Source organism: Lygodium microphyllum, chromosome 7 (assembly GCF_053477565.2).
Source record: "Lygodium microphyllum isolate KBCC chromosome 7, Lygodium_microphyllum_v1.1.10, whole genome shotgun sequence".
NCBI classification, from domain to species: domain Eukaryota; kingdom Viridiplantae; phylum Streptophyta; class Polypodiopsida; order Schizaeales; family Lygodiaceae; genus Lygodium; species Lygodium microphyllum.
Genome location: NC_141141.1, coordinates 74,232,723 through 74,244,312, shown reverse-complemented (window position 1 = coordinate 74,244,312; position 11,590 = coordinate 74,232,723).

The following is an 11,590-nucleotide window of genomic DNA, read 5'->3' as shown; positions in this document are numbered from 1 at the left end:
GCATTGCATTTTAATAAAAGAAGTTATACAAAAATGTTAAAGTGAAGTTGCATGAAACAAGGGCGCACATGATGAGCTTGCTCATTTGGAAAGGATGTTAGTTACTTGCTAAGTTAGTAGTTGTAGCACCAATCCAATATGCAATTTTTATTTTTTAAGAGGTTATTTTGTGCTTGTGGTATTTAAGTGGATGGTTGTTTGTTGCTTGCTTCTCAAAGGCTTGAAGGTAGGATTAGTATCTCTCTCCTTTAAAAAGGAAAATATTACTAAAAAATTTGACTTGAATTAGACCAAACTCATAAGGCTATGTTTATTTTTTATAGAAGTTTTGCATTAAACTCCAAAATTTGACTTGAATTGGACCAAACTCATAAGTCAGCCTTGGGTGTTCTTAATTTTCTTTATACATTTATAACATATGAATTGTGTTCACATTAAAAAAATAATAAACAAACTTGATATATTTAAATGTTATAAATGGAGTCCTAGGTAGCTATCAAAGAGTTTAGTCATGCGAGCTTATGTTATATTATCTTTTCTTGTAGCATTTTTTGTTTTCATTCTACCAAGATTTGAAGGCTTCAAAAGCATAGTAACACAAGGATACTTGTATCCATGTGCTTAGAATAAAGGGAGGTAAGATTAAGTGCATCTTTATGTGGTTTGAAGTGAACATAGAGATCCTCCCATCATCATGACCAAAGCCCATCGTAGAAACTGACTAGGGCTAAATTGTGTGATTTCACTAGGCATGGGAATAGAATCCTTTTGAAGTTTGTTGTCGGCTAGGTGTTTAATAGTTGCTTTCAAGATAGGTTTTTGCATTTCGCGGATAGAATGTACACCATTAGGCATTGTCTTTTAGGAGAGATTGTTGCCCTTTGAGCTTGTGTTGGTCAAGAGGTGTAGGGTTGCTATGAATAGTTAATGTGTAGGTGACAAGGTGGGAAAGGGGAACCTTTAAAATATTTGAGGCCTTTTATATAACGAGGCAAGCAAGTGGCCAGGCAACCCATGACAGGAGTTAAAAGCATGCTTAGAATCATGATGAAAAAATACAAATATGAGTGAGTGAGAGAGAGAGAGAGAGAGAGAGAGAGAGAGAGAGAGAGAGAGAGAGAGAGAGAGAGAGAGAGAGATTTTGGAAAGATAGATTCATATTATTTTACAATCATGTAGAGTTTTTCAAAAAGCCTTCTTAAAACTCTAAAAATGCATTTCCTTAAAATACGTTGTTATAGTAAACATTTTTTAAACACAATATATCTAGGAAGACACGTGACCCTTGCTTTATTTCTTTCATTTGAACACATGCATTTTTCTTTTGTAAACTCTTTAATCACTTAAAACATATCTAGAGAGCATATTTTGACTATGCTATTCCTAGCATTGAGTTTAGAATTCAACATAGTTGAAAGCTCTTTTATATTATCTGTTAATCCCAAGCCGAGAAGGCGGAAGGATAAATGAAAAAGGAGCAAGGACACGTAGGCGATCTCCAAAACTAAGCTGGGGCTAAAAGTGTAGTTTTAAATAAAAGGCGCCTCAAAAACTTCAAAAACTCTTGTAAAAGAGCACCAGGCTCTCTCCTGTGCCACCTGTAAAAGAACAGTTGAATATAGGTCTAGGGCATGAAGTAAAAAGAGGGAATTAGAAAAAGGGACCTTGCCATAATGGTCGGTCATGTAAAAAAGGATGGATGCCCATGGGGTTTTAGGGTTTGTATATATAAAGTTCAAAAAGTGAATGGAAGCTCATTCTTTGGTGTGTGCCCAACAAGAGCTCTCCTCTTATTCTCTTCTCCCCTCCTTGCTTGTGTGTGCTCTTGAGAGAGAGAGTGATTGTGAGTGTGAGGGAGTGAGGGAGTGAGTGAGTGGGAGTGAGGGATTAAGAGGGTGAAGCTCTTCACCATCTCCTCTCCTCTTCTCTTCTCTTCCCTTCTCTTGTCTTGCTCGCGGCTATGGTGGTTAAAGCTTGGAGATGGAGAAGGCTTGAGCATGCTTGAGCTAGCATCTAGAATCGTGGAGCTACCGAAGTGCGCAAGAGAGAAGGCAACTCATATCAGTATCAAGGTAAGCTCACTACACTCGTAGGACCGATGGTGTGTCGGCTATGTGAGAAGTAGCCATTAGAGCTCGCTTGGAACGCTTGAAACAATAAGCGGTCGGTGGGTCTTGGCGGTTGAGCAAAAGCTCCCACATTTTAGTTTTGTTGTCGGGACCAATGGATTCAAGCTTGAGCGCTTGCGCGCCCCATATCAAGCATCGAAGTAAGGGATTCTCCTCCGAAACGGAGCTTGAGGTAGGTAGGAAGGTTGGGTGTTTTGATCTTCGAAACAAGTACGTAATTTGGGTGGGTTAGTTTGTTTGATGATTGGAAAATAGGGAGAAATCATTTCAGTTTGTTGCTTTCGATTCTCATTGCATTTAGTATAAGATAGGATTAGGAAATCGAACTGGGAAAGGATAGGGTAAAGTAGGGCATAAAACATGCAAAAAATGACAAAAAGCTAGCTTGGGATGCTTAATGTCGGCAATGAGTGATTAAAAGTGTCAAAGCCCTGCCCAGGAAGGGGTTTATGGGCCAGGAGGCCAAGGGAGAGCTCATTTGCAACCGTTGCACAATGAGAGTGAGAGAGAGAGAGAGAGAGAGAGAGAGAGAGAGAGAGAGAGAGAGAGAGAGAGAGAGAGAGAGAGAGGGAGGGAGGGAGGGAGGGAGGGAGGGAGGGAGGGAGGGAGAGAGAGAGCCTCCGCAAAGATTCGATTCGATCGTGTCATCGGAGAGCCTACCGCTCACCCTAGGTATACCAATCACTTTCCTTGGTGCCTTAGCTAGGATCTGGAAGTTTGTGTAGGGTATGATTGCTTGATTAGGGAGATTTGATCGAAATCGTCATTGAGTGGCATTCGTCGCGCCGCGTTCGGCTCGTTCGAACGGCCCTTGCTAGACTGAGTCCCAAGCTCAGCCCTCGGACCCGCTCTTTCGGACCACGATCCGAAAACCCTAATCGGCTCTCGGACCTGATACTCGACTCGGCCCATCCGAGTTACTCCACTCGGTCCTTTGACCAAACGGCCCGAGGTCCACTCGGCCGAGGACCCGACTCGACCCTTGGCCCAATATCTAGCTTGGCCCGTCCGAGTTACTCCACTCGGACCTCGACCTACAAAAAACTTTTGGCATTCGGACAGGCGCGATTCAGCCCGTCCGAGTCACTTGCTCGGCCTCTGCAATTCGGACCAGTTGGGTCTAACTTAGTCTCAAAAATTTGACTTGATCCAACTGGAGCTTAGTAGTGCAACCTGTCGTAAGCCCTCCTGACATTTAGAGCCTGATTCTGGTGCACGGAGTAGACAAAATCGTAAGGTATGGCCACTTAACAATTTGAGTGGGCTATTGCGATACCTAGAAACCCAGAGATCTAGAGGTAACCCGCCGAGCCATAAAACCCTGATCGAGCAAAAAAAAACATGTCAAGGCAACGTAGCTGAAAGGTCCTAAATCCCATCTAGATGGCCATAGAAATGATCTACAAAGTCTATCAGGCCCGAGGGTGCATGAGACGCTTAGAGGTTGTTTGCCGCACTTACCTTGAATTTCCACACTTAAAGTGCACTTAAGAAAAATTGAAAGTATGATTGAATACACGTGCACCATAAAGAACACACTCATGGAGTGGAGATAACTTGAGGACTGTATTTAATAAGCCAAGGAACTCACTCAAATAAGCCACTCAAGGAACCCACGAATAGGAAAGAACCCACGAACGGAGACAAACCATCAATACGCAAAGTAGGACCAAGCAAGTAGCGCAAACGAAGGGGATTTGACAAACCCACTCAATCTGATCATTAGCTTGGCAAAGCACGAGAGCTTGACTATGGCGGAGGAAAGCTCGGACCGCAGGTCTAACGAGGAACTCGACTTGGGTGTCTTCCTAGAGGCTATTCAGCAATTGGTCAGGAGCTACGATGCGTACGCCCGATATGAGTACTGCGGTCGGATAACAGACTCTATCATCACAGATTTAGAAGAAGAGAGGAAGCTAGCCCATAAGGTGTTGCAAGGCATAGCCGTGTACAATAGAGACCAGCAGGCAAGGAATCAAAGGCAAAGCATGGAGTTGCGTGAGGTACAACGAGTGCTGAACTTAGCCGGTAGAAACCGTATGGACCACGAGGGCCCTAGGAGACTTAACGCTGAGCGAACTTCTTATGAAGTGATTATTAGACAACACCGCAGCAGAGGAAAGTGCTGCATCATTGGCGACCTCACTGCTAGCAGGGTTAGGAGCAACCCAAGGCTCTCAGAGCTAGTCTAAAATCCCGATAGTCGCAAAGCAACTCGACAAGTACCAACCCCATGACGACCCATATAACTTTATAGAGCAGTTCGTGATGCCAGGAGGCATATTCCACGGTGGATTCCGTGAGGTTTTACGGTGGATTCCGTAAACTTAGATGACCGGGGCTCATACACAAAGAGGATTCTTTGTGCGAGAAGTTGATGGGGACGCCTGTCCTTTTCGGGCGTTTCATTAATTTAGTGTGTACGTGGGTGATTCCATAGCGGGTGATTCCGCAAAATGCATATTAAATTAATAAACGTTTATGAGTTTAGAGTGCGCACTCGTAATAAATTAAGGTTAGGATTTATTTCTAACCAGTTAATTTATTTATGTAGCTGAAGACTGCTAGGTATTCACTTTTGTCGGTTTAATTGTATTATTTTACTAACGATTGTGAATGCTTCAGTTGATGTGTAGAGATAGCAGTAGTGGCGGAGGAAAGCATTGGAGTCTAGCGAGTATTCGACCTTTGGATTATATTTTGATAGGCGCCACGCCTATATTTTGTTATGTCTATTGAGACATTGATTATTGATTATTATTTTGTATGCGCCTATGCGTACGGATATGTTATTTCTATTTGGACATTGAGATTGGGCGTGCCAGATTCCATGGGCACCGTCCATTAGCTTTACTTTCCTATTTTTGTAGAAAGCAAACTCAAAAGCTAAAAGCTTGTCATATTTTTGTAAATTGGGCTATTATTGAGCATGAAGATGGAAATATACATAAAATACATGCTTTGTGAAGCGCTCACACAAGGCATGGGGGGAGATTGAACCCAATTGGTCTCTTGCTTCTTGTCGTTCATGCTTTTACATTGTTTTTTGTGAAAAAAGGTAGAGTTTATTGTTCTTGGGGACCTTCTGGGATTCACTACGTGAGCATTCTGCGACCGATCTGCGCACCAGTGGTATCAGAGCGGAGCTGAGATCAAGAGCTTCCAATCGCTACCAATCTCGGACGAAGGCGGAGCTCCAGGAACGATCGGGCTCTACAGTCAATCTCGTCGCGAACCGTCGATACAGGCAGACTTCTGGCGATCAAGAACCCCTGTTTCTACTGTCAGATCGCGAAGGACCAGGCTGTGCAGGCGGAGGACCACGCATTCATCTCCTTCATCAAGTCGTGGAAAAACCAGAGATAAGCTTCATTATTTTTCTAATTATTTCTTTCAAAAAGCTTAAGAGAAAGCTTAGAAGCTTGGAGAACAGCAAGGAAATCAATCGATTGATCCAGGAGGAGGCCTGAAAATTTCGCGCCGTCACAAAAACGCCCCCTCCCCCCCCCACGAAATCACGACGACTGATCATTAAGCTTTTTAAGCTTAATTTCCTTAAGTCAAGCCAAGCTATTCAAGTCATACAGAATAAGAAAGTCACCAAACTCTGGGTCTTGCGCATCAAAAGTCAAGTTCTGCAAGTCAAGTGGAATCAAGTCTTGCAAGTTCATCAAGTCGGCCTAAGTTCTGCAAGTTTGCAACTCTGCAAGTCGACTAAGTCTGCAACTCTGCAAGTCAGACTAGTCAACTGGAGTCAGAATTGACTCGTGCTCAAAACTCCTAGAAGGCTTGTTCCTACACAAAAACTCTGAACTGGAAAGTTGTTCGTGGCAAAGTATTCTACCTATCTACAGGTTCACTGAAGTATTTTCAGCAAACGAAGATGGAAATATTACAGATTTTTTGAAAATTGAGAAAGAAATACCCAAAAATACATAGCCTTGTAACCCCGAATTTGAGCTACGCTCATCCCACTAACCTGATTTTGAGAGAGAAAGGTTTATTGAGTTTTACAGGATGACGACCCCACATATGGATGATCCTATGGTTGAAGACGACTTACCTGAGCCTACCATGGAACAAAAGCTGGATGTAATCATGCTGCAATTGGAAGAAGAGCGAAGGGCTAGGCAAGCATTGCAAGCGCAATTGACAAAATTACAAAGAGCGTCTACCGACAAAGTAGAACCTCAAGCTGAAGATTTAATTCGACGTACCATCGACGCCACTCTTGAAGCACAAACCATTCACAAGGAATCAAAGATAAGTAAACAAAGTTTCAAATTTCACACTTTCAATGGCATACGAGAAGGAAAGACTGTTTTATCATTCATTAGCCACTTTGATGACTATTTCCATGAGGAAACTTATCCAGAAAAAGATAAAATCAAGTGTGTTACTAATCATCTGATAGACAGAGCATCACTTTGGTGGATTGTAGTACGCAAGAGCATAGAATGTCATGGTACTTGGGAAGATTTCAAGAAGAAGTTAATGCAGAATTTCCTTCCACCACAATTTCATGAGAAGGCTATCAAGCAATGGGATTTACTTCAACAACGGGATCGTGAGTCTATTCCACAGTATACATAGCGTTTTTGGAATGCACTCCTATAGCTACGCATGCTTGAAGACGTACCAGAGACCACACATAAGCGGAAGTATATCTCTAGACTTCTTGGATATTACTACGTTGAAGTGAACATGTTCAAGCCTGCTACCCTTGAAGACGCCATCTCCTTAGCTCACGACACTGAAGATAAGTTACGCGGACGAGACAGACGACCACAGCAATTCCAAGCCAATGGTAATTATGGATCTAAACAATTCAATTCCAATTTTAGAAGGTTTAATCCAGGTCATTTCTCATCACCATCTTTCCGCAAGAATTGGACTAAACCACCTGCATTACCCTCCAATGTCAATGCAAATCCTAAGCCTATTCCACAAGCAAATCCAAATGTACCCAGACTTCCAGCCATTGCAAATAATGTAACTAAAGCCAAATCAATAGTATGCTATAAGTGTCACCAGCCAGGGCATCTCGCAGCAAATTGTCATTCAAAGAAGCCACTAGCACATATCAACTATCTTGGAGCTATGGACGAAGACGAGCATGAGGATATGCCTGACTTCACTGAAGATGAGGATGATCCTACTACTACTTCCGACACTTTACCAGGTATGCCTACTCCACATTCATTATTGACTATGAAATGTTTGGTGCATGGAAAGGAAAGAACTATCTTGCATGATGACGGTAGTACTCATGACTTTATTTCAGCAAAATTGGTAAAGGAATTGAAATTACAGACTGTACCTACGCATTATCGCATAAAAGCTACATTTTTAGGCACTAGGTACAATGGCACACAAGAAGTTCAAGATTTAGAGATTCAAATTGGTTCATATATTGAAAGAAGAAATTTCTTAGTTGTCCCATTACAGTCAAGCGACATTATTTTAGGAATGCCTTGGAGACACCAGCATAATCCAAATATAGATTATTCCACGCACACAATAAATATTATTTTTCAAGGAAAATCTATTACATTATATGGGATGCATGCATCTAATATTTTTCCACTGCTTTCGCATACTCAAGCAAAACGTGCATTACGCAAGAGTACTAAATCATATCTCATTTGGGTGAATGAATTGCAAGCAAAGGAAAATCATATGCACCCTAGGCATAAGGAATTTCTTGCATATTTTAAGGACTGTTTTGCAGAAGACCTACCACCAGGTTTACCACCTTCACGACCAGAAGACCATAAGATTGATTTAATCCCTGGCACACAACCACCTTGCAAAGCACCATATAGGCACAATCAAATAGAGCAAAAAGAAATCCAGAGTCAAGTTGAAGAATTACTAAATAGAGGCTTAATTCGACCTAGCAGTTCTCCATTCGGTGCACATGTACTCTTAGTTAAGAAAAAGAATAATACTTATCGTATGTGTATTGACTACCGAGCTTTAAACAAGATCACTGTAAAGAATAGGTATCCTATACCTAGAGTTGATGACCTTATGGATAAACTGCAAGGATCTTCTATATTTAGTAAAATTGACCTTAAGTCTGGATATCATCAGGTGAGGCTAGATAAATCTGACATATTTAAGACTGCATTCAGAACACAGTTTGGCCATTACGAATTCTTAGTCATGCCATTCGGATTGACTAATGCACCTGCCACTTTCAGTAGAATGATGAACCGTATCTTTCTGAAATATCAGTATTGTGTGATTGTTTTCTTTGATGATATTTTGGTGTTTAGTCAAAGTGAAAAAGAGCATTATGAGCATTTATCATTAGTTTTTCAATTACTGAAAGAAAATCAATTGTTTACAAATCCTGAAAAGAGTGAATTCTTTAAGATAGAAATTGAGTATTTAGGTCATATTGTATCAAAAGAAGGAATTAAAGTTGATCCTAAGAAAATTGATGCAATATTGCATTGGCCTGTTCCTAAAAATGTGCATGAGTTACGCTCATTCCTTGGTCTTGCTAGTTTCTATAGGAAGTTTGTACGTAATTTTTCATTACTTGCCTTACCATTAACCAAACTTCTTAAGAAAGGAATTGTTTATCAATGGACTGAAACTCAACAGAAATCCTTTGACTTACTGAAACGTGCATTAACTAATGCCCCTGTTCTACAGTTGCCTGACTTTAATAGACCATTCTTTCTAGTTGTGACCGATGCTAGCGGATCAGGAATAGGAGCCGTACTCATGCAAGACAATCATCCAATAGCATATTCTAGTTCTAAGCTGAAACCCTCTGAGCTCAAATATTCCACTTATGACAAAGAACTATTAGCAGTTGTACAAGCATTAAAACAGTGGAAACACTACTTAATGGGTTCAGAATTCATGATAAAGATCGACCAACAAAGCATTAGACATTTACTTTGCCAACCCCAAATTTCTGACCGTCATATCAAATGGGCTTCCTTCATTCAAAGTTTTCATCCTATCATTCAATACCAACCTGGAAAAGAAAATGTAGTTGCTGATGCATTGAGTAGAAGACCTGCAATTCATAATATTTCTGTCGTATCTTTTGATTCTTTGATTGCTATGAAAGATACATATCACCAGGATATTACTTTTCATTCTGATTGGCAAAAATTAGTTCAAAATAATTTCATTCCTGTTGATTCATTGTCATATAATGATGGATTTATGTTTTTTGAAAAGAGACTGTGTGTTACTATTCCATTCCGATCTTTTGTTTTGAATGAAATTCATTGTCCCCCATATCAAGGTCATAGAGGTATCATATCTACATTACGCATGTTAACTGAAGATTTTTATTGGTCGCATATGGATGCAGATGTATCTAATTTCGTTTCTGAATGTTTGATTTGTCAAAGAATAAAAAGACATCATGGTAAACAGTATGGATTACTAATGCCTTTGTCTATTCCATCTAAACCTTGGGAACATATTTCTATGGACTTCATTACTGGTTTACCAAATACTAAATCTAACCATGACATGATTTGGACAGTTCTAGATAGATTTAGTAAGCAAGCATATTTCATTCCATGTAAGAAAACTTTAACAACATCACAAGCAGCACAGTTATTTTTGAAAACTGTTTTTACTAACCATGGATTGCCAAAAGTGATTATTTCAGATCGTGATTCTAGATTTTGTAACAATTTTTGGATTACACTATTTGCAAATCTAGGCACAAAGATTGATTTCTCATCTGCATTTCATCCAAAAACAAATGGACAAATAGAAGCCACAAATAGCACCAATTCTAGATCTTTTACGTGTATATACTATCTCCAAACCTGAGACATGGGATACTCATTTGCATTTATTACAGTTTGCATACAACAATACACCGCACACATCTACAAAGAAAGCACCTTTTGAAGTAATTTATGGATATAGATTATCTACACCTGTTGCATCTTTGTCTAATAGAATTCAGAGTGCTGATGATATTGCTATTATGCATAACAATATTTTTGATGAGGTTAAGGATATGATTGCTAAAGCCCAACAATCATATACCAAACAAGCCAACAAGAAAAGACAAGCCATGAATTTCAAAGTTGATGATTATGTTTGGCTACGAATAGAAAAGCGTAGACTGCAAAGTGTAGATAGACATCCAGTTGTCAAATTAGCTCCTAGATTTTATGGACCATTTAGAATCATTCATAAGATTAATGATAATGCATTCAAGTTAGAATTACCATCTCATTGGAAAATTCATAATACATTTCACATTAGTTTATTGAGACCATTTAGAGGCCAATTACCTATCCACCCTGTTTATGAAAACCCACCTTTATTAGAGGAAGAGACTAAAATCCTTGAACCAGAAGCCATCATAGACGTTGACTACATGACTACTAGAACTGGCCGAAGGTATTCTAGATATCTAGTAAAATTTAAGAACCATCTTGTAGAGGAAGCACAATGGATGCACGCTAGAGACTTAAATGCTTTCCCCACTCTGTTAGCTCCACATTGAACTAATAGCAATTGAGGTCAATTGCTATCCCACCCCGGGGGTATGATGCCAGGAGGCATATTCCATGGTGGATTCCGTGAGGTTTTACGGTGGATTTCGTAAACTTAGATGACCGGGGCTCATACACAAAGAGGATTCTTTGTGCGAGAAGTTGATGTATGATGCTAGGAGGCATATTCCACGGTGGATTCCGTGAGGTTTTACGGTGGATTCCGTAAACTTAGATGACCGGGGTCATACACAAAGAGGATTCTTTGTGCGAGAAGTTGATGGGGACGCCTGTCCTTTTCGGGCGTTTCATTAATTTAGTGTGTACGTGGGTGATTCCATAGAGGGTGATTCCGCAAAACGCATATTAAATTAATAAACGTTTATGAGTTTAGAGTGCGCACTCGTAATAAATTAAGGTTAGGATTTATTTCTAACCAGTTGATTTATTTATGTAGCTGAAGACTGCTAGGTATTCACTTTTGTCGGTTTAATTGTATTATTTTACTAACGATTGTGAATGCTTCAGTTGATGTGTAGAGATAGCAGTAGTGGCGGAGGAAAGCATTGGAGTCTAGCGAGTATTCGACTTTTGGATTATATTTTGATAGGCGCCACGCCTATATTTTGTTATGTCTATTGAGACATTGATTATTGATTATTATTTTGTATGCGCCTATGCGTACGGATATGTTATTTCTATTTGGACATTGAGATTGGGCGTGCCAGATTCCATGGGCACCGTTCATTAGCTTTACTTTCCTATGTTTGTAGAAAGCAAACTCAAAAGCTAAAAGCTTGTCATATTTTTGTAAATTGGGCTCAGATCGTGAATGGCCAGGCTGTGCAGGCGGAGGACCACGCGTTCATCTCCTTCATCAAGTCGTGGAAAAACCAGAGATAAGCTTCATTATTTTTCTAATTATTTCTTTCAAAAAGCTTAAGAGAAAGCTTAGAAGCTTGGAGAACA